The sequence below is a fragment of the Bidens hawaiensis genome, unplaced genomic scaffold, assembly GCF_021521415.1.
Source record: "Bidens hawaiensis isolate Kalapana, Puna unplaced genomic scaffold, B.hawaiensis_p1.1 tig00001721_1, whole genome shotgun sequence".
Lineage (NCBI taxonomy): Eukaryota > Viridiplantae > Streptophyta > Magnoliopsida > Asterales > Asteraceae > Bidens > Bidens hawaiensis.
Genome location: NW_027491098.1, coordinates 842240 through 867715, shown reverse-complemented (window position 1 = coordinate 867715; position 25476 = coordinate 842240). Strand labels below are relative to the sequence as shown.

Sequence of the window (25476 nt, the reverse complement as noted above, 5' to 3'; positions counted from 1 at the left end):
GACAGTTGACAGATGAACAGTAGTATATAATTAAACATCCTTCATCTCATACTCTACAACTCTATCACGCAACCTACCCCAACAAATCTTGTTTTTGATTCTCACACACATGATCTTGATATGTTATGTTGTGGAAATGTTATTGTTACTATTCACATGAGTTTCAACCTTTTTTGGATAAAATCTTTGACTTTTATCAAAATTTTGATTTTTAAAGTGAGTTATATCTGTATGATTAGTTAGCTGGAGTCGATGAGTCATGATTCAGTTAACTCTTGACTTCAATTTCTTTCTTATAATGTCTTCTACACGTGTATTAAACGATAAAAATAACGAATGCAGGTCTTTTTGTGTCTTCTAAAATAGCTAAAATGGGTACACTTAAGTTTAGTTGTAGGTAATGGAATGAAGAAGAAATAGAATGGGAGAAGGAATAGAATGAACAATGGAATGAAATTGATTATTAGCATTCCTTTATCTTGTTTAGTTAACCTATGAGAGTGAATAAATTATTACTCTATGCTGTTTGGTATCCAAAAAATTTTTAAAATGAAATAAAAATAATTAAAACATTCCTATCCCAAAATATATTTTTTTTCCAAAAAAAAAACTGCAATGGCCTACGGTGATGGCGGTAGCTCCGGCGAGGAAAATGGTGGTGGCGGTGGCGACGGTGGTGGTGGTTACGGTCAGGTGGCTAGGTTTGTGTTGGTGGTGGGGGTGGTAGCATAGGTAGTGATAGCGATGGTAGGGTAGCGACGACTGTGGACTGTGGTGGTGATGGTCAGGCGGCAACGGTGACAATGATTGCGGTGGTTACGGTGATGATGGTGGAGGTGGTGGTGGCGACGGTGGCAGTCAGGTTGTAGTGGTAGTGGTAGTGGCGGTTATTGTTAGGCGGTGGTTTTGTTGAGAAAGTAGGGTGAACAATGAACGAAATGAAAAAAAATAAGGGGGTGGGAATGATTGTTTTAATGGAATGAGATTTCATGTGTAATTAATGTCTTTCCATTGAGAAACCACACATCACTTTTTTTTTCATTTACACTGAATAAATTATTGCATTCCCCTATCATTTATGTATATCAAACGTTACCTTAGTTTATTTATATGTGAATGGAGATTAGACAAAATTCTTAAAACTCAGGTTTCAGTTACTTCTGTCTACCGAAATTATCTAATTATCCAAAATGCTTGGTCCCCATTAAGAAAGTTTGGTTACAAGTCATGTCTCTGCCTATTTGTATTCCTGATTTAACCCACCGAAATAAAATAAAAATAAAAATTCACTTTAACGCATGTTTTGGACAATATTATTGTGATGTCTGCCATGAAATATCTCACAAAAAGACAGATTTGGGTATCATCATCTATATTATACATTTCGGTATATATATGCATACATCTATACAAATTACAAATATTAGGGTTCAAAGAGTAATTATAATTGATCTTTTCATGAACATATATACTCATGAAGAGATAAAATATAATTACTTTTTGAACCCTAATATTTGGTGGTATATATACTAGCTTATGTAAATGCAATGACATGTGGCCAGTAGCTTCCTTTTATATCATAAATGTGATATCTACACAGTTAACCTAACACTCCACATTGAGTTATATGAGAGCGCTATTATCAAATGGACACGGATTATTTCCTTCTTTCTTTAGTCGTTTATGAAGAGTGGGTATTTATGTCATGTAATGGAAAACATAAAAGGTCACCAAAAGAAGTCATAAGATATAGACAGAAAATATTTTAGTCAAAAGAAATATTTGTGGCTGGGTTACGTGAAAGAGAAGATGAGAATTTCCATACCAATTATCATCGGATAATTGTTATTACTAGAAAGCTTAGTTAGAACAATTATTAATACATAATTTAGGCATGTAGACGAACCTAATGAAATTAGGGCATGTTCGTGTTCGTTCATTGAACTTTAAACGGACATAAACACAAACACGAACACTTAAAAGAATATTTGTGTTTATGTTCGTTTTCGTTTAATTTTGTTCATTTAAAATCTAAACAAAAAGTTCATGAACGTAATTGAACAAAGATAAAGGAACATAAATGATCATATGTGAACAAACGTAAATGAACATAAACGATGATAAATGAACACAAAAGAACAAATATACAACGTTAAGTAAATAATTTTTCCAAATTTTCATCCGAAATGAACATAAACGAACATATATAAACAAAGGTTCACGATCATAAATGAACGAATGAAGCATGTGTTCATGTTTGTTCGTTTAATTTATTGAACACAAAATTTTTATTTATTCTCGTTTTCTTTTTAAATAAGCGAATACAATAGAATTTCCCGTATAACGATTCACGAACAGTTCAATGAACATTTGGTTCATTCACATCCATCGCCTATATATATGGTAAAGGATCAAGAACATCTAATTCTTGAAATGCAGGAAAAATATCAATGACATGCAGTTAAGAATGCTCTGTATCAACATAACACAAGAACATGGACACAAAGGGTATATGTGATCAATGATGTAAAGCTAGGTAATGCAGAGACAAATAATGTATTATTTGTGTGTTTCTTCACTGGATTGTTATCTGTACGACATGCTATATATAAATATCAGTATAAGATGAAACTTTGTTCATCAAAAATCAAGTTCATATAGATTTGCATAGGTATGAAATCAAAATTGAAGTTTACATTGATTAAAGAGATCAAGTATCATTTGATGATTAAAACGAAAAACCTCTTGAGACGGTTTCACAAGAATATGATTGATTATACACGTCACGAACTCAAAACGGTCCAAGAAAAAGGGAATTAAAACATTTAATGTAAAATTAGGGTTTTATTTCTAGTACCATTGAAGGTAGCATAATCATGGGAATCATTCATTTGGACTTTACTAAATAAAATTAACATACAATCAAAGACATAAAAGCTGAATAATGTTGATTCTCATGATTAATAGAAGGAACCATAGTATAATAATGTTTCATAACACTTAGAAACAATTTAATAATGTTGCTTATGTGTGACATAGTCAGATCTGTATGAACACTTTAAACCATCTAGGAAAAACCATAAGCAAGTGCCATTGAAAGTTTGGAAGAAAATATCATTGGTTGTTAACATTTACAATTTGTCAACCAAAAGAGATATATAAAGGATGCAAAAATTGTTTTTAAGTGTTTTAGTCATTTGCAGTTTATCATTTTAATTAATTTAATTTAACAACAAAAAATTTTTAATAACAACACAAGAACTCAAGGAACACATAATATCATGTTGGTTAATTTATCATCGCCAATTTTACACTTGCATCCTGATAATCTAGCTCCAGCTCACCAATCAACTTACTAGTACAGAGGGTGGTTACAAGATCTGCAGCTGAATGATAAAGAATAATTTCTCCGGCACTCATTTAATTCATTGTCCTGTTAACAAAACAAACATACAAAGGTAAATGAAATCTTCAATCTATATTCAGTAACTACTGCTTTTTGTTAGTTTACCTCTTGTAGATCTAATTCATTGCACGGTCATCCTGCTCCTCATGAATTACTTTAAATTTAGGCAAATCTTTGGACGAAATTTGGGAGATCCACTCATCTGATACAACAAAGTTGTGATTATATGAATAGGAAGTCGAAGACGACACTGAAAACCTTTATTCCAGGATTGATTCATGAAGGATGTCATTGTAATCACTTTGTGATTCAAATTGACCCCAAGAGCTTGATTGGAGTGTAGTGTTTGAAGAGCTTAATGCATGACAAGGGTATTCATCAGGAACTTTCTTCGACTCGTTGTCGAGTTCCTTGATGCGCAATTTTTGTTTTGTTCTTTCCCTAGCCCTTGCTCTTGCCTCTGCCCTTGACTGGTCTCTTGCAAGATTGGCATGAAATGTTCCTGATTTGCACTTTTGTGTCATTTAATTCTTTTCTCCATCAAGAAACTTGAGAGCTGAATTTTTCTGCCCTTTATCTTCATCTGATCCGGATCCTCCCTTGATGGTTTCAAGGAAAGCCATCTCACACTGATTAGTACTAACAGTTGAAGATGAGGACTGCTTTGTTTCTTCAATTAACTCCTTAATCGCCTTCTTTGACTTCGTAAAGAGCCAATCTAGGGTTTTTCTTGCTTTATCAAACCCTAGCAAGTCTTGAAGCACAAAAAACTTTCTTGCAATGTGAATAGACAATCTCACCCTCCTATCCCTGGGACCTTGATCTGTATAGATTTTACTATGCCCATCTTTTTTGAATGTCGCCACTTTTTTCTTAGAGGGGTACACTACTGACTCCAGAAGATCATTATAATCTTCACAGTATTGCAACCCAGCCCCTTCATGCTCATCTGTATAGGCAGCTGGTGGGGCTATTGGTGGAGGAGAAAAGCCGTTGTACGAATGAAAATTAAAAGAATCGCCAGTGGCAAAAGGGTTGTTATTGTTGTGTTCATGATGGGTGAAATAGACATCATCTTTTTGAAGGTCAAAGAGGGAATTGAAAGGATGGGAGACATGGATGGGAGAGGGAATCTGTGGAAAAGGGTTTGAGGAAAACATAGTTATTTGGATTTGAAATCTGAAATAATAAGAATAATATTAACAAACAAGTTTATATATAAGCTCATGGATCCAAATAAAGCTAAGGAGTAAAGTTGCATAGAGACCACCTCCCCTCTTAAGCTTTCCACTGTAAATCTTCCGTTTTAGGGCACAAGTCTGCTCATGCCTCATCTTTCAATAATATAGTACAGAGTACTAGCATTAAGGAATAGTCAAATAGAAACGGGTTAAAAGTGTACTATCTTCAAATTTCTTTAGGGTTTTTTAACGGTAAAAAAAATCTAAACCTAGATATAGGATAAAACTAGGGATGCATATACCTTTCAGATACCATAACTTATCAAAAACTCGGTCCCTCCAAAAGTTTGTAAATTTACAGAATGAAATGGTTACAGTGTTTAATAAGTTCATGAAACTGTATTGTACTTTCGGTTTATTCAATACTCTAAAGTTCTTATAATTACTGTACATGATGAAAAAAGCCAACATTTTAGATATTACAAAGACAGCGATGCAACTAGTAAACAGTTTTGGGTCGAATACGACTAGTAGAGTTCTTATATCATGATTTTTTTAATAGTGTTTGGAACAATTCTCAATACCTGTGTGAGTCATATCCTAAAACGAAATGTCAACTGTCTATAATAATTTAGATTTTTCATGCTAAACTCACCAAGAACATGATAAAGGAGGAAACCTATACTACTATGACAAAACCCCTTAGAGTCATATTTCGAACTTAAGACCTTAAGATCTCAAGTCCTAACAATCACCCACCAGTAAAGTTCTTATCTCATGTTGATATTCAAATTTGGCCATTTTATTTGTTTGTTTTGTAAGACCAATAATTGTGACTTGCGCTATCAATATGATGAAACATATATTTATGGTCAAGCTAATAATTAAAGTGGGCTAGAAATCTGAATACGAGACAAGAGCTTCGTTGCACGCGTTTAGCTTCAACAGAGAGGAGATCTTATAGAATGTTAGGCTACTATTGTGTTAGCTATAAATAAGGTCTTATGTCATATTTATGTGGGTGTTTATATGGTGTTTTCAACCACTCGATAGAACTCACCTTGGGTGGGATCGGTTTGTTTAATCTTATCAATCTTTTAAACCGATTACGGAGTCGTTCATTATCTTTTATCTTATCGTTACATTATATGTTCGATAGTTTGATTTCATCGCTCCCGTCTCGATCTCTTATCAAGAACAAAATCGGTTCGTTTGTCGGATCCGATGTCGGGACCTACATGTTTACTTGTTAAGAATTTCTTATTTACTATATCATTATCTTAGTATTAGTTCAGTGGTATTTCGAGAGAATTTATCAATGCTTCAAGAAATTTGTTACAATAGATTATTTGATATAGAAAAAAAATACTTTAATTAGTGTTAGTAAGTAATTTGGTTAACTAGTTTCAACTTGTCCAAAATCTATAATTAATAAATTTGAAAATGGCATTTAAAAAAATATGGTGAAATTAACTAGTAGCGTATTTGAAGGATTTGATGGCCGTTAAAACAAAAAGGATGAATTTGAAAAATCTTGAACTTAGCATTCAATATACAACCAATTTTAAAAAAATGCAAGAAAAACATAATGCATTCATAACTTTGGCTTTAACTGTAATTTATAAGGTGGTTAATTGGTTAATCTGCGTACTCTTTATATAACTTCCTGTTGTATCTGTTAAAGATTAATTATATATAAGTGCATTAGTTGATTCAATTAATTCTACGTACTCTTTGTATAACTTCCTGGTGTATATGCTAAAGATTAATTATGTATAAGTGCATTAATTGTTTCTACTAATTGATTCTCATGATTCTATATTTTAAAGGTTAAAATTGATTATGTATCTTAATGTTCTTAAATATTATAAATGGGTCCATAATAGCAATAATTGTGAAAAATAATACTTTTAGAAAAAGCTTTGCCTAAAGAGGTGAACATCATCCAAACCACATGTCCTTGGGCTCTCACTCTCAAAAATATCTTCGGGTATACGTTGTATCAAAGCATTGAAGTTGTATGGTCCTACCACAACCTAAATTAACCAACTAAAAGCATAAGAATATTGGATTATTATTATAGTGTACGTAGGACCTTCAGCGATGGACAACACCGTTGGTGGTTTCCATAGTGTAACATGTCGTTCTCCATGCAAGTTTAAATAATTGACTGGGGTGTCTAATTTACTCCATGGATCAGAGGAAGAAGATGGGTTGAGGAAGGGCCTGATGAGCCGAATATGGAGGAAAGGATTTAAAACCCTTGCCTCCAATCCATATTGCATACTTCTTTATCTTGCTCGATCGTATACAAGAGTTAGAACAAAGAAAGGATTGTTGCATCATTCCAATTGAATTTTGAGTAACAAACTACCTCTAGAAATCTATTTATGTTCTTTATGGTGTTTTAGAGTTTTTACGGAAAACTCATGTTTCACTATTTATAGTGAAGCTATGCCATGCTTCCTATTCATTATAACGGCACAATGGGCTAAACTTTACAAGTTCTCGGCCCAAACATACAACATATATATGAAAGCTAACAAAATACATCGTGATATAATCGAACAAATACAAAAGACTTAACAAAACAAAATGGGCTCTACAATCTCCCTCTAGTCATTGAGTATTTGTCGTAGCTTCCATCTTCGGTCGGTCTCATACTCGAACGGGGAATCCTAGTCCAATAGTTGGTTGTCAACAACGTAATGAATAAAGTTGTCGAACTTCCCAACTATTTTATCAGTGTTGTTCGTACTATGATCTTCAAGAGTACGCGTAGGAGACTTGTACAGCTTCAACAAGTGTTCTTTGTTGAGACCCATCAACTTGTGCTCGTCGAATACACGAATAGGGTGATGTAACATTTCAGATTATTCGTATTTGTATTCGTATTCGTTTACCCGACTTGGGAATATAATTCGGATATTTCATATTATTAAAAACTTGTATTTATTAGAATTTAACTTGGTTTAACTTAGTTTACACTCTCATAACTTTCAAACTCATCAAACAACTCTTAAACCCCTTAAAACAGCCAAAAATCGCATTTATAGAAGTAAGGAACTCCTTTTGCCAAAAATCAAGAAACTTATGCCACAAGATAAGTCATATGATGTTATAATGTGTCCAAATTCGTTCCCTTATGATTATAAACGAAATCCCTACGTTATTAGACATGATTTTGTCATTAATTGATTATATTGTTTCCAATTCGAGCCAATTTACCAAATAAACGAATATTGACTTTTATTATTACAACCAACTTATCAAGAAACCCTAAATACCTCTGCAAATTCATCCCCCGCCTATTAAAAAATCGTGCATAATGTTTCATGGTGTTTTCTTCAAGAATTTTCATTATACCGTTTGACTTTTGTGCCTCAAGAACCTTTAACTCGCGATTTCTCATTGTTCCATAATCTTTTCGGGTAATTTGTCTTCATGAAAAATGTTTTTTTTTGTCTAACTAAAAAAACTCCTCAATCAATTTTACTTATTGATGGGGTTTTGTTGGTCAATTTCTCTCCGGTCCGTTTTAAGGTATAATAATTAAAATATTTGACTATTCGATTTCTCTATCTTCAGGTCAAAATTAGCTTTTGGGCCGGAAGATCTTTATATTTATTTTGAGATTTTGAGTGTACTGACCAAAACCCAACTCCTAACTCAATTTTTGGATTTTGGTCTGTACCAGCTCGCTTATTTATTAAAAACATCATAACCGGAGTTCTATACATCCGTTTGGATTGATTCCAACGGCTATGTTCTAGGTTTTTACTCTATTTTATTTTGTATAGGTCTCATGTATGTTTAGATCAGAATACTTGTCACGATAACCTTGCTCGTTTATTTTATCTCATGGTTTACTCGTTTAATCATTAAGGTGAGTAATATCTCCCCTATTTTACCTGTTTTCAAATACTTTTGGGGAATTATGCGTACCTACAATTAATAATTTACATACTACATCATACTATAAAATGCAAATTGTTAATATTTGTGTTGTGTGACAACTGAATGACTACTTGCTATTTGCTATTGGTTTATGTGTTTATTTATCACTTCGGAGAGGTCCATCATTTATAATCAAACAATGTCGTAGTGTCCAGCTTCCAATCACATGACAATGATTTCACCCACAACTCAATTATTATATCATGGTAACCAATGCCCAATTCGCATGGCAACTGTTTAGCCCACACATCATTACTTGTTTGTAATTGTTACATGCTATGATTTAATTGTTTACACTCACAGATATCAGTTTTGCGGTTTTCTTTATATATTATCGTTAGTGTCAAAACTAGTGATTTTCTCACTCAACCTCGTGTTGACAAACTTATTCTATTTTATACGCATTTGCAGTTTATCAGGTTAAATTGTTTATCAAGATGAAAATCACTTAGAGATGACTTTTAGGATTTAAAACTTATTCAAGAACTATTTGATCTTGTTTGGTAATTTTTTTATACTTGATATACTTGTTTGTAACTTGTTATTTAAAATAAATAAATTAGATATTGTCACTATACAATTGCATGATAATACCTTGTGAGCTGTGAACAATCAGTTCGCGCCCCGGCATTTCCAACTTAAGTTGGGGTGTGACAGGTGCATGGACTTACACCGAATCACCGCTTCACCTGTATTATTGTCAAACTCCCAGCAAAGGAAATCATGAATCAGGTTGGGTTCAAACGGTTCCCCATGGTAAATTTCATGACTCTCTTTAGGCATCTTGTATCTCCATGCCTTTCTTCCTTTGCCAGTAGCTGGGTCGATCTCAATTGGATGCACGTAGGCACTTCCCTTGTTGAGCTTGAAGTTTGAGTAATCATGGTTTGACGAGACTCACTGTCAGCATGCCATTTGGTGTATAAGATGAGTGAGTCGTCATGGTAAGGATAGTTTCTGCAACGTGCACTGCCTCATCTACTGATGCAATGCCACTTCTTCTTTCTTGTCTTTGGCACATCAGCAACAACATTTGTTGGAAGAGCAATAGCAACATCAGACTCTAAATTGGGGTCTCTAAGTTCCGGTTATGGGGTATCCAGATACGGTGACCAATTGATGTAGTACTTATAGGTAGATTCCTTCTTCTCCACTTCTTGTGGAGTGGTACCTGCAATATCGTCAACCTCAAAAATAGTACAAAGCTTTCCATCCAAACCGGAATACCAATCTCTTGTTTTGTTCGCAGCATCACCAGCTAAGGGATCTTAACATGGCATATCATCGTGAGGAGCAGTGTGTTTGTCTGCTCCACTGCCACACCAACACCAACTCCTTCATCACCACCATTGTAGGTCCCCAAGAACCATAAGAATGGTTTTTCTCTTGATACAAAGTTCTAGACATGTGTGGTAAATCAAACGACCGAACATAAATAAAAAACAAAAAGATAAGATATAAATGAACGATCTGGTTGTCGGTTAAAATATTTATAGATTAAACAAAGAACCGACCCACCCAAGGCGAGCTCCCCTTGGGGGATGATTTACACCATACAAAAACACATACAAAGATGATAAATAACATATTTATAGCCTAAAAACATTCTATATGTTTTCTCCCCGTTAAAGCTAAACGCGTGCACCGAAGCTCTCGTCTCGTTTCCGGATTTCTCGTCGACTTTAATTATTAACTTGTCCATAAAATATATAACGGGTTTCGTAATTTGATATTGTAAGTCATAACTTTTTGGCCTTACAACCATAATTATTTCCACATAAGTCGTCATCATTCAACTCGTCATAACTATCTCTTATTTCACCTTCTTCATCGTCATGTTAACCATCTGTTCATAGAAGCTCTAGAAAACATGTCTAATTACGCCAAGTTTCTCAAAAACTGCTGGAAAATAAAAACAAACTTGAGGAGCTTTCTAGCGTTACTCTTAATGAGGAATGTTCCGTGGTTGTGCTAAACAAGCTCCCGAAAAATATGACCGATCCTGGTAGCTTTACCATCCTTTGTGTAATCGGTGATCTTCCTTTCAACAATGCATTGAGGGTGCCAGCATTGGTGAGCCGACCCCTACACACATGAGTATTCAGCTCGCCGATCGCTTGGTGCAATTTCCTAGGCGTATTGTGGAAAATTTGTTGGTCAATGTGGACAAATTTACCTTTTCGGTTGATTTTGTTATCTTTGACATGGACAGATATTTTAATGTTCCGCTTATATTGGGTCGTCCATTCTTGTGCACCGCCGATGCATTGATTAATGTCTATGCTGGTGAAATCACACTTCGTGTAGATGATGAAACTGTCACATTTGACATAAAGAATTCAATTCCAGACTCGCCAATTAAGAGAGATCAATACATGACGAACATGGCGGACCATATGCTATTCCTCTCTATCTTTCCGGTTGATTTTGTTATCCTTGGCATGGACAGATATTCTAATGTTCCGCTTATATTGGGTCGTCCATTCTTGTGCACCGCCGATGCTTTGATTAATGTCCGTGCTGGTAAAATCACACTTCGTGTAGGGGATGAAATCGTCACATTTGACGTAAAGAATTCAATTCCAGACTCTCCAATTATGAGAGATCAATACATGATGAACACGGCTTTCGAGTTTTTACCAACTCATCAAGAAAATAGAACTCCCAAGTATTCAAAAGTTTGTGATTTCTTCGACAATGAAAAAGAGGAGAAGGTACGTAAGTGCTGATGATGAGGCGTGCAGTTTTGGAGAAAGTACGAAGATTGTACGTGGTTGCATGAAGCATACTGAAGGTAATAAGTGAGGAGATAAGAAGTTCGAACATAGGGAGAGTTGGGCGTGGCCACATGATCCAGGTTAGAAGCTTGGTGTCGGTAGTTCGTGGAATACCGACGGAAAGATGGTGAAATGTGGTGTTAAGGGTTTGATTGCTAAATTCGAGGGGGGTTCGCATCTCCTCAAGGACTCCGGGTAAGAAACATCGGTAGGGATAAGCAATCTGGAATTTGCTCGATTTGTAGAGTTTGTATTTAACTTAGTTGCATTATATTCTTTTTTTTATTCTTCTTTATTTTATTTTTCTCTGAGTCTGTTTGAGTCCTTAAAGTCAGTTTGATGTCTGCTTTGGGTTGTTTTAAGTTTTATATTGTAGGATTGGATTTTCTCGTTCGTACTCAATCTCCATTCGGGCAAGGATTTTTTATGCCCATCATATTGTAGAGGACACCTAGAAGCTACGGCCATGAATGAAATGTTATACAGTCTCCTATGAACAAGACTTATAAAGATAACTGCATTATTAACAGGGGAGTGTATTGTTTTATTTGCTTTAATAATTTTGATTTTGCTTTATTTTATTGTCTTTTTCTATTCCCACATTGGGGGACAATGTAAATTTTAAGTGTTGGGATGGGAACTGACGTTTTCTATATAAAAACATCTCATATGTGTGTGTGTGTGTGTGTGTATAGGGGTAGGTTAAAATAAAAAGAGATAGTTTCCTATGAATACTAAGAATAAATTATAGCCATTGGATCATGTTAATCAATGGTTGAGATTTAAAATCACCAATAACCGACATAGTTTCCTAGAATTACTCTTTAATCATTATAACCGACATAGTTTCCTAGAATTATTCTTTCATCATCATTTGTAATGCCAAATGTAAAAAATTGATTGGTTCTTACCATTCCTAGGAAACTCCTTATTCTTATTTGAACACTTTTCTATATATATTTAAGGGAGGGTTCAAATGTTAAAAACTATGAAACTATGAAAACTCATTTCAGCCAATCATATAATTTAGAAATTATTTGATCTATTTTTATTTAAAGTACATATCAGTAAATTGACATCCCACTAATTTTACGTAGCTCCCATTAACATCTCGTTTGCAAACCCAATGTACAGATCTACGATCAATGAACAAAATCAAATGAAGACCAATTGAAGAATCAATTGCCATATTTATTTGGGTGGTAATGAAGATCGATAGCAAAATCATTGTTGGCCGATGAAAAATCGATTAAAATTACAAGGACATTTTTAAACTAGTTGAAGAATCAATCATCATATTTAATGCAGGGAAATATTTTCTCAAGGAAATTGATTGTAGGTCGGCCCATGTGGCTATTGAGGCATTCGGAAGAGTGAAAACTCATGAAGCAGCGCAACTGAAAGTGAGAACTGGAATAACTAAAGATGAATCGAGATATTATTAATATTAAATGTTCCGCAGATCCGCACGAATCGAGACAGATGTGGAACTGAGCAAAATTGGGGATAGAATTCATGACGGGAGGGGGAATTTTACTTTTTTTTGTATTCTTATTGAGTTTTGAGTTAAGATTTTTTTTTATTATTTTTTATTTTATTTTCGTTTTTATTTTTTTATACAAATTCTTCTCATCTTCTCAATTTTGTTACCCTTGTAGAATAATCTGACTCTTGAGTTATAAACCTTCACATTAATTGTTTTAAGTTACAATTAAAAAAATGGCAAAAAAAACTTATCTGAAATCATATTTTCATAATTCTGCGATACATCATGTATAACACGAATTGAACCAACACGAGGATTAATGTAAATGGTGATTAATATTAATGAAACCTTAATAACGTATTATTTGTTCTTTCTTGGAATTTGATCTCTTCGTTTTTATCGAGAAATATTTCTTATATAAAATACAATAAATTTTTGCCGTTTGAAATATAAGTGATCCTTTGTCATTACCGGTTATTACGTCCATTGGTGGTTACCTATGGATACTTCAGTCAACATTATTTAACCGTTGTATATATGTTGTATATAATTAGGGTTAGGCTAAACGTATCCCCATCCTTTACTTTTCGTATCACATAAAAATATAGTTTCAAATCCTTTAACAATTTATTTGACAAATTACTCTCTTCTAACATTTTTTTTCATTTTATAGTCTCTTTAAAATAATTTAATAAAAAACTATAAAGTTTTTATTTTTATTGAAAAAATAAAATATGTTTTTAAAACTAAATAAAAAAGTTAATTATAAAAAACATAAAAATACCTATAGGTCCTAAAATGGATCAAACAACAAAGTTCTTGGATCAATCTCACTACTAGGTAGCGAAAATCACTAGTAAAATATCGAGATCTCGGATCTTGTTTTGGTTGGTTATTTTCCCGAAATAGAAAGGAAGGGGAGAATAGAGAGGGGTTGCCGAGAGGAAAAGGTTTAGTATTTTCAAAAGTGTTTTGGAGTGCATGGGCATGCATGCTCTCCTATTTATAGGAGAACATGCTATGCATCTTTCTATTAAATTCGGCCCATGGGCTCAATATTAAATGACATCGGGTTCAAATATACATAAACAAACTAACAAGCTAATAAAATTATTGTAAATAGATCAAAATACAAAAGACTAATATATAAAACAGGGTCCTACAATATCTTCTCTAAAAAATTTAAAAATCATTTTAACTATATTTCGCTAGGTATTTTCTTCATTTTTTATTAAATATAATTAAAAAATAATTATATAATGTCTTTAAAAATCTTTATAAAGCGATATAAAAGTTATTATGTATCATTTTATTATCATATGCCTCTTCCCCCATACACACAAAAATAAATAACAATTTGAATTTTTTTCATTAGGTTTGTGTGCATGATACTGGCAATTTAATCATTTAGTATATTATATAAAACATGTCAAGTTATTCTACAAAGGAGAGAACAAAAATGAGAAGGATTTGTAGCTATACAAAAAAACCTCTAAAAAATAATAAAAAAATCATAACTCAAAATTAAATAAAAAACGAAACAAGTAAAAACACAAAAATGTTTCCATCGTATTTCTCATTCTCATAAAAAAAACACAATGGTAAGTGAAAAAAGTCGTTTCTTTTTATTTATTATTGTGTTTTGTGTTTATTTTCGTAATTGATTGTGTCCTTTTTTCCTTTACATTGTGTCTTTTTTTCTTTATATTGCGTTATATTACTCAACATTGTGCTATACTTTGTTTGGTATTGTGTTATATTTTTCGATCTATTGTGTCTTTTTTTAGTTATAATTGTGTATTTTGTTCATTTTCGTCATTGTGCCTTTTCGTCAATAATTTTTATTTTTTTGTATTTTGTATTTTGTATTTTTTATTTTTTTTGAATGGGAATGATGGCGGAAACATTTTACTTTTTATATTTTTTTCGTTTTTTATATATATTTTAAGTTATGATTTAAAAAAAATTCGAATATATTTTTAAAGGTTTTTTGTGTGATCATAAATAATTCTCACACTTTTCATTTTTGTCTCCCTTTATATTTTAACTTTACCATACATAAAAGTTCTAAAATAATTAATGAGCTCGAGTGAAGCTCCGGTTTCTTTTCGTCGAGTTTTTTTCCCAAAAGAGTGTTAAGAGAAAAATATTTACCAATATAGTGTTCCTTTAAAGCTATTTACCAAAAAAATGTTTTTTAAAAAATTGTATTTTTCTCACTCCTAATTTAATTTGTTAATATATATCAATAAAATAAAGTATATATTAAAAAGAAAAAAATACACATAAATATTAACAACCAGCTGTGAAGTTTTAATATTTTGAAAAATAAGTTTTATATTTTTCTAAATGCATTTGTATATTTAATGTATTTTTTTACTTTTTAGAATTTGTAATAAAGCATTACATAAAAGATTTAAATACACCTATATGCTTTTAAAAAAAAACCTATATGTAATAATAATTTAACATTTTCAAATAAGATGTTTCTCTATCAAACAATTTCCTAATAATATTACTATTATTATGTATGATTATGCATATGTCATAAAAAAAATATAAAACTTAACTATTATTATTAGATAGATAAAAACTTGAATAAATATTATAGATAAATAATAAAGTTGATATACTGGTTAATGAATAGAATAATTTCTATTATTAATTTTCTTTTTGAAAGGCCCAATTTCATAAAGCAAGAAAAGGTTTTATTAACCACAAGAAGTCCGAACATACAAGAAAAAAAAAGGAACGTACACCAAACTAAAAAACTTTTACAAATCCATTAAGTAGATTAATAAACTAAATTAAACTTTCACCACGTTTCCTACTCCAAAGTACTCCAAACCCACATATTTTTTATATTTGCTCAAACAAAATTGATCCAAATAACAATGCATTTGAAAAGCAATAATTTTATTTCAATCTATATAAGCTTAAAAGAATAAAAATAATTATAGAATAAATTTCTTGTAAGGAAAAATGAATTTTTTTTCCACTCATTTTCTAAAGACAAACTGATTGCTATTTTTTAAAAATATAACGTGCGTTAGTGTGTGTATATATATATATAGAATCATGAGAGAACTCTATTTTATGGAGAGAACTAGAGAACTAATTGTAGGTTCCCTCCGGGGCGTCGCCGATCGATACGAGATCCGCACGAGGTCTAGGAGTGCGGAATCCTCCTAGACTCGTTTATTGGTGTAGAGATGAAGAACACAAACACGTACACAAACACAAGAACAAACACACGAACAAATACAAGAACGGGATAATCAAATCTGCAGATTCTTATATATAATAATCAACCACGAGACATACAGAACATAAACAGAAAACACGACTAACCCGAGGTGAGCTCTACCTCGGGTCGTCTCACACGACTCTCCTTGTCTCTTACTCTCTCTAAACAAACAAACTGCTCAAAACACACACTAATTACTCGATTTACTAACTCTAAACACGACACACATATATATATATAAACTTCACGGGCTTGGGCCTGTAGGCGAAATTGTTACAACTTCGCCTATGGCGAAGTTGATATAACTTCGCGTATGGCAGAAGTTGTGCTAACTTCGCCTGTGGCGTTCCGCTGGTCAGAATTGCATAGCGACGGTCACAAAATGCACCAACACTAATAATAAAGTATTTTTAATTTAATTAAAAACATATTTTTAATTTTTTTTTTCTTTCATCCTTCTTATATGTTGTTATTATTCACCACAAAAAATATAAAAATGAAAAAAAATTTAAAAAATTTAAAAAAAATTATCGTTGTAATGCATATATGCAATACATCGACTTTATTTATAATGCATATGTGCAATAGTGTGCATTTTGATATTTGAAATAGTGTTGAATAGCATATATATATATATAGTTGTTTGTATTGTATATTTGCAATAGTGTATATTATATACAAAAATTAAAAAAAAAAATCGATATAGTGCATATGTGCATTAGTGTTGTATTACATATATGCAAAATGTATTTTGCATACAATTATTAGTGTCGTATTTGCATATATTCAATAGTGTGTATTAGATAATCTATTTGTGTTGTATTATATGCAATAAAACACTATTTTATATATACAATACACATTAATGCACATACGCATTACATCGACGGTTTTTTTAGAAACAATATCATCTTATTAGAAGGAGGAAAAAAATCACAAAATCTTTTTTTTAAAATAGTTAAAAATAATTCTTTACTAGTTCTGTAGTTCTCTCTTTAAAAAAGTTCTCTCTAGATCCCACCCATATATATATATATATATATATATATATATATATATGATGAGTATCATTACAGAACTGCTAAATTATTTAAGAACTTGAATGAACCATTGAAAAATAGCGTTTTTATATAAAAAAATGTTTGTTAATATTATTTGAGTGTAGTTTTATCATTTTTTATATCTATATTTACGATTACAATTTTGAATATTAGTTTTTATACATATCTATGTTTTGTATTACACCTATGTAAATTTGTTTGTACATAAATTTTACACATATGTAAACTTGTGATTAATATATGTAATAAAAAATTTTAATGTAAAATATGATAAAACTAATCCTAAATAATGTTAATATATAAAAAAAAATTTAAAAATGTTTGGTTGTTTAGAATTCTTAAGAGTTCTTAAATTTTTTAGAGTTCTTAAATGAAACCAACCCTATAGGTTAATGATTTGAGAAAATAGCGCCCATTGATAAAGCTTATCAAAAGTAATGTTTTTTAAAAAAGAACAAAAAAAACCAATAATTTTTCTTTAAAAAATTAGTATATTTTTTAAAATCATTTTTCATGCTTCTTTCCCATAGGAAATCACTACATAAATATTATTATCCCACCAAATTTAAATAATTAGAGGACAAGGTTTTTAATTTTTCAGATGCAAATTATTTGTATCAATTATGAGGGAGCAAAGTATAAAAAAGAATAAACAGGTTATATATATATTTTATTAATAAAAATAGGTTATCTAATGAAATTAGGAGCAAGAAATTCTAGTGAGAAATAAAGTTAAAGGAACATCATCTTAGTTGTTTTGATCGAACACTAGATTGGTAAATATTTTTTCTACCAACATTCTTTTAGAAAAAAAAAAAAAAAAAAAAAAACTCTCTTTTTGTCTATCAAACAATTAAGTTCAGGTGTAGGACGGGGAATTAAGCTAACAATCATTGCATAGCCACTCTCTAAAAATTAAACACATTTTACAATAGTTAGGGCAGATGTCAAAAATATGATAGTAACCAACTCTAGTAGCGTATAACAGACTTAACAGTAATTTCTTCATGAAGTTAAAAGATTAAAGAACTTTTTATGGAATATAAACCAAAGTTATAAATTCATGAGTTTGTTGAATTCATACCTCGAAGTTTCCTAGTGGCCATATATTGTACCTCTGCTTTAATTTGTTAAAATGCTTTTATATCCATACAGCGAAGAAGATATATCAGTTAATTATTTTTAAAGAGAAGATAAACAGACCATCATGGTAAAAATCGATGACATTAGAATTTAGAAACAAAAGTTTGCGGTCTATAAAACTAATGGTTGAAAACAATAACCAAAAAATATTGTAAACCAGACCGTTTCATAAAATATAAAATAAAAAAAAATAATAAATGAACTAGGCATGGCAACATTCTTACTGAAACCCATAAGATTTAGTATTAGAACAAACCACAGATCCGTCAGTTTATGTCTCAGAACCAGAGAGAGGGGACCAACAATATCTTTAAGCAAAAATCACCCCAAATAGTTTGTTGTGCAAATTGGTTGCGGCTGCTGGATAAAATTATATCACTCACACGTACTGAATTATACTCTCACGAATGAACAAGTAGAGCAATCAAATTGAATCTCGATACAAGTTCAATGGCCCGACATAGTCCCCTAAACTAGACTTTAGGTGAAATCTTCGGTAGAGTTCTGTTAGCTTCTTCTAACGCCTTCGCTACAAGTTCGAATTATATTTCCTACGTTTCATCATCTTCTTATTGCCTCTCTGGTCACGTCACTTCCCTCGAACAATGCACATGAATGAATTCCATATTCATTGTTTTTTCCATAAAGTCCCCTGCACTTTTACGCTTTGTCTAGCCATACACGAATCCACCTCCGGTGCTTTACATTGGGAAGAAACCTAATAGCGTGTTGAAGTAAAAAGCAAAACGGTGAAGTGCAATTGGAATGTACAGATAGGCATCGATGGAGTATAGTGTTTAAACTATTCTTTAATAGTATAGTTGCAATTAGTATCTCCTAAAATCATGTTCCACATGACACAACAAAAAACATTGAGGTGGACCAGCATTTCATAAAAGAGAAACATGACAAACGGATCGTTACCAACTTACCTTACAATATGTTAGGTATGAATCTTAGTCCGTTGATGTATTAACCAAACAGTACGCAAAAGATATTATGCAGCTATATTAGTAAATAAGTTGGACCCAACTACCGTATCTTAAGTGGAAGTGTTGAATAATAGCAACTATAAAACAGTTGTGATTAGAGAATCAATTAAATCATGATAAATTAAGGAAATCGGTTGATGAACATGACATGAGTTAGCTTATTTAGAAACCAATCAGCCGATTTTCGCATATATGAGTTCATATAGCTCCAATGTATTTATGAAGATTGAAGAAAAGCTTGCTTTGGCAAAAATAGAAAAAAAATATTCTATTTGTTAAATGATATAATGATATGCTGTATATTTAGTTTCAAGATTCAACTTTATCTGAAAGAACATGGAGTCTGAAGTTAGCCGTATAGACGTAGTTGTAGTCTTGTAGACTCTTTTCTTGACTTTATTCAATGTATAGCATGGATGATTTCTTTATCTCATTGGGCATTTAGTAGTTGGTTGTAATCTCACATATACTAAAGTTGATAAAGTTAAAGATTAGCATAAGGTATTTATGCAAGTGACGCAGTCTTTAATCAGACTTAAACCAGATACAAAGATTTAACGAGCTTGAGCTTTTAAGAATTGATGATTAAGATTTGAATAATTAGGCATATAATTATTCATACTTCATTTTAACATTGACTAATAAACATTAAGAGTTTTGCAACAATACAAATCTAAACAAAAATATCTCATGTGAGGTATAGGTTGCACATAATCATTGATTAGCTGTCAATTATATATGGACTCTCACAATCGTGTATAAAAGCTCATCTTTTCCTAGGGCTGGCAATTTATACATGGGACACGAATACATGACACGTACATACACGACTTTAACATATAAGACCTTAACAGGTTTCGTGTACTAAATAGGTAGACACGAAATTACCTAGTTAATTTTCGTTCCTAAACCGGTAAAATACATGTTTACCTGTTAAGTACATGTTAAGTATCTGGTTAGATTTTTATAATTAATTTTATATATATATATATATAATTACAAGTTATCATAAACCCTAAATTCCTAAAACATTCTTGCTCTCTATTTCTCAGCCATCACCACTCACGAACCTTCCATCTCCGACTTTTGCTTAACTAAACAGGTTGTCAAATATGTGTTTCTAAACAACTCTTATCGTGTATTATCGTGTTTTATCGTGTATACCAGGTAGTAACAGGTTCGTGTTCGTGTTTGAGATACAGGTACATGATAAGTCTTCGTGTCATGTACATGTATACACATTTCGTGTTCATGTCTTATCATGCTCGTGTCTTATCGTGTACGGGTATACACGATATGACAGCCCTATCTTTTCCGCACAAAGTAAATCGATTTTTTTTATGTGGGAACAAATGGTACTCCTTGTCAAATTGCAACTCGCAAAGTGAGTAGATCTATTTATTATTGTAAGAGTCTGTTTGGTATGAGATAATAGAATGAAGGGGATGGGAATGGGATGAATCATTATCATTCATTTATCATGTTGGGTTAACCTATTTGAATTGAATTAATTATTACTCAATGTTATTTGGTAGCAAAAAAAACCAAAAAAAAACACTAGAATGAAATACAAATGAAAAAAATACATACCTCAAAATAAAGAAAATAAACAAAATAACAAAATGGCAATGGTGACGGTGGTGGTGGGGGCAATGGTGGTCAGTTGGTGGCGGTGGCAGTGACAATGGTGGTGGTGGTAGCGGTTAGGTGGTGGTGGTGGCGATGGCGGTTTAGTGGCGACGGCGGCAAGTGATCAGGCGATGGCGGTGGTGATGACGGTGGTGGAAGAAGCGATGGTAGTCAGGTGGTGGTGGTGGCAGAGACGAAGGTGGAAGACAAGTGGTTGGTGGTTGTGGTGACAACGACGGAGGTGGCCGTCAATTAGGTGGTGGCGGCGGTGGTCAAATGATGGCGTTGGTGGTCAGGTTGTGGTAGCGGTTGTCAAGTGGTGTTGTCGAAGGTGGCGTGTGACATCCTGAAATTTCTAAAAATAATGGTAAATATATTATCTATTTACGGTAGGAAAGTTTACTTGGATTAGTAGAGATGTAACTAAATAGATAGGGGTAATGGACTTGGATTATGAAGGAAGGAAGATAGACCATGGGCTCAAGCACATGAACCATGATATATAAACCTTAATTAACACATAATTCATTCATTTCACTCATTCCTTACACCATCAAAAACACACACATAAGCTCTCTCTTTATTTCTCTCTTTCTTTAACCGAAACCAAGAAGAAGAATTGATTTCCGACCCAAGGTATAATGGTAGTATGATATTGTATGGACCCAAACCCACTAGATCTAGTCGCGAAACGACGAGCCGACACCTTAAACCGTTAAAGTCACGAGATCCGGATGGAATCGGGTATAAACCGATCAAAAGATGAGATTAAGGGTCACCCTAGCTCAGGTATGGATCAAACGGGACGAAAAACGGTGAAAACCGTGGCAAACGACTGAGATCTCGCTTTTCCGGCGAGATCCTTTCCGGCGATGTAAGGCCCCGTTACCGGTAGCCCTACTTTCGTGTTGGATTTACTCATAAACACAGTTCTAAATATCAGAGTTAATTAAAACATTTTCGCGGAAAATAAAACTTTCATAAAATTTTACATAATTCATAACTTGTCTCAAAACATCCTTTGTCTTTCAACATTAAAGCATTAAATTAAAACATCATAAGTCTTCAGATGCCAGATTCTTGTTCAGTGCCATGTGTCTCCTCAAGCGAGCTGCCTCATCCTACTCACCTGCGTGCATACTAAAAGTCAGCTACGCTGAGTGAGTTCTAGATAATCACATAATCATACCATTCACATAACATTATATTCTTTCATTCATACTTTTATACTTTCATACTTTCATACTTTCTTACATTCATACTTTCTTACTTTCATACTTTCTTACTTTCTTTTGTATTAACTTACTTTCATATCTTATGTTATAAAGAGCATTACGCCCTACATTCCTCGAGTATTATTAGGGCTCGGTACCCTCTTTCCTCGAGTATTATTAGGGCTCGGTACCCTCTTTCCTCGAGTATTATTAGGGCTCGGTACCCTTCTTCCTCGAATATTAGTAGGGTTCGGTTCCCTAGTTCTCGAATATTAGTAGGGTTCGATTCCCTCTTCGTTACCATACAACCATACATCATACCTCGAGTATTATAAGGGCTCGGTACCCTTTTCGTAACCATACAACCATACATTATCATTTCTTTCTTCTATTATCTCTATCATGTTCATACACATAAACATACATAACATACTTACCTTATACATAGCGTTACAACCTGACAGTACGTGCAATATCCGAAGATCGTTCACGTACCATCAAGCAATCATTCATACATTTCACATTATCCACATAAGGCATTTCGTAACCATACAACCATACATTATCATTTCTTTCTTCTATTATCTCTATCATGTTCATACACATAAACATACATAACATACTTACCTTATACATAGCGTTACAACCTGACAGTACGTGCAATATCCAAAGATCGTTCACGTACCATCAAGCAATCATTCATACATTTCACATTATCCACATAAGACATACACTTATCTCTTAGGATAAGTGTATTAACAAACATATTGAGTATGCACACAGCCCCGAAAACGTAACACATAAATGGGGCTAGAAACTCACCTGAACACGGTTACGTTCTCCGTTGATCGTAATCCCTTTCTTCAGTTGTGCACGGCTGACTGTATAACAAGTATACATATCAATTTAACTATCACTACTTATAACATCTTTCTAGTCTTAATTACTACCCACAACGAACGGGGTCCGGGGGCAGCGCCCCTGGCAGCGGGGTCTAGGGGCGGCAGCCCCTAGCAGGGTCCAAGGGGCAGAGCCCCTGGCTGGGGTCGAGCTGCCAGGTCAGCTTGGAAAAATTTTATTTCCATTAACTGTCTTAACACATTTTCCATTAGGTTTTTAATTTATTTTCTAAACGAACTTCACTTTAGGCGAAGTTAAACCTCGGGCGAACTTGGCTTCAGGCAAAGTTAAACCTTAGGCGAACTTGGCTTCAGGCGAAGTTATCCTTAGGCGAACTTGGCTTCAGGCGAAGTTATCCTTAGGCGAACTTGGCTTCAGGCGAAGTTATCCTTAGGCGAACTTGGCCGTAGGCGAAGTTATCCTTAGGCGAAGTTACGCTTGAAGGCGAAGTTACGCTTGAAGGCGAAGTTCATCAGGCGAACTTAATCTTGCAGGCGAAGTTATCGCGCTGCAGATCTGTTTGCCCATAAATCCTTCGTTTCTTAGCCAAATAACTCGATTTTGGTACCCACGGAATCGTATGATCGGCGCCTACAAATCCCAACCATCAAATCGGCCTAAAATCGACGTTTTAGGGGTCCGATTTGGGCAGTTTGGGTTTCGGGTCCGGTTAACCCATCCAATCCTAACCATTTTCAGTAATATTAGCTTTGTTGGATTTGTTCTTACCTTACCAACTCAGATCTATCAACAAAATCTCGGGTCTCGGCTTCGAATCTTGATCGGTTAGAATGTGTGTGTTTTGAGTGTGTGAAGAAATAGATGTAAATGAAGATATTTTTGGGATTTTGGGGGTATTTATATCCCTGAAATCCCATTCTTATTTAACCCATCTCAATTAATCCACGTTCAAGACCCGCTCCCTACCCGATACTAATTAATTACGCGAAATCACTAAACATAACTTCCTTTATTCATCATTAAAAATTTTAGGATGTTACAGGCGATGACGGCGCCGGAAAAGTGTGTACGAGGATGTCAGAGAATATACTGACATTCTGACCTAACCCTAATTCGTTAGCAGGGAAATAACGAATTATCTTCGTTGGTTAAGCAATTCATTAAGCAGTTCGTTATGGGGAATGACGAATGAACCCTCATTCGTTAGAAGGTCCATTCGTTATAAAAGGGTCATTCGTTAGAAGGTCCAATTCGTTATAGTAGCAAATTCGTCATGAAGGTTGATTCGTTATAATAGTCAGTTCGTTATGAAGTAACGAATGGGTTCATTCGTTATGAAACCCATTCGTTAAGGGACTTGGACGAATTAGAAGTTTGAAAGAATGACCAAAAGGTCCCTAGACTTATAATAAAATGGATTAATTACAAAGAAGCCATCGAACTTTATGAGTTAACAAATAAAATAAAGTTTAGAATTCTAATGAAAAATGTGTTAAGACAGTAAATGGAAATAAATTTTTTCCAAGCTGACCTGGCAGCTCGACCCCAGTCAGGGCCCTGCCCCTTGGACACTGCTAGGGGTTGCCGCCCCTAGAACCCCGCTGCCAGGGGAGCTGCCCCCGACCCCTGTTCGTTGAGGGTTATAATTAGTGATGACGGACCAGATCCGGTTGATTTAACTAAACCTAATTAAACTGAGAACAAAAATAACAAACTGGTTCTAAGAGATGGCACCACCAATCCTAAGGACAAAGGGAATGCATTTAAAATCTTCCCCTATCTTGATTCTTTATCTCATTGGGCATTTAGTAGTTGGTTGTAATCTCACATATACTAAAGTTGATAAAGTTAAAGATTAGCATAAGGTATTTATGCAAGTGACGCAGTCTTTAATCAGACTTAAACCAGATACAAAGATTTAACGAGCTTGAGCTTTTAAGAATTGATGATTAAGATTTGAATAATTAGGCATATAATTATTCATACTTCATTTTAACATTGACTAATAAACATTAAGAGTTTTGCAACAATACAAATCTAAACAAAAATATCTCATGTGAGGTATAGGTTGCACATAATCATTGATTAGCTGTCAATTATATATGGACTCTCACAATCGTGTATAAAAGCTCATCTTTTCCTAGGGCTGGCAATTTATACATGGGACACGAATACATGACACGTACATACACGACTTTAACATATAAGACCTTAACAGGTTTCGTGTACTAAATAGGTAGACACGAAATTACCTAGTTAATTTTCGTTCCTAAACCGGTAAAATACATGTTTACCTGTTAAGTACATGTTAAGTATCTGGTTAGATTTTTATAATTAATTTTATATATATATATATATATATATATATATATATATATATATATATATATATAATTACAAGTAATCATAAACCCAAAATTCCTAAAACATTCTTGCTCTCTATTTCTCAGCCATCACCACTCACGAACCTTCCATCTCCGACTTTTGCTTAACTAAACAGGTTGTCAAATATGTGTTTCTAA

General features: G+C 33.2%; 1 pseudogene; it reads right to left on the bottom strand.

Annotated features, from left to right (window-relative positions):
- Window positions 1-3666: 3666 nt before the first annotated feature.
- On the bottom strand, window positions 3667-4566 carry LOC143595151 (transcription factor DICHOTOMA-like; annotated as a pseudogene).
- Between the last annotated feature and the right edge of the window lie 20910 nt (window positions 4567-25476).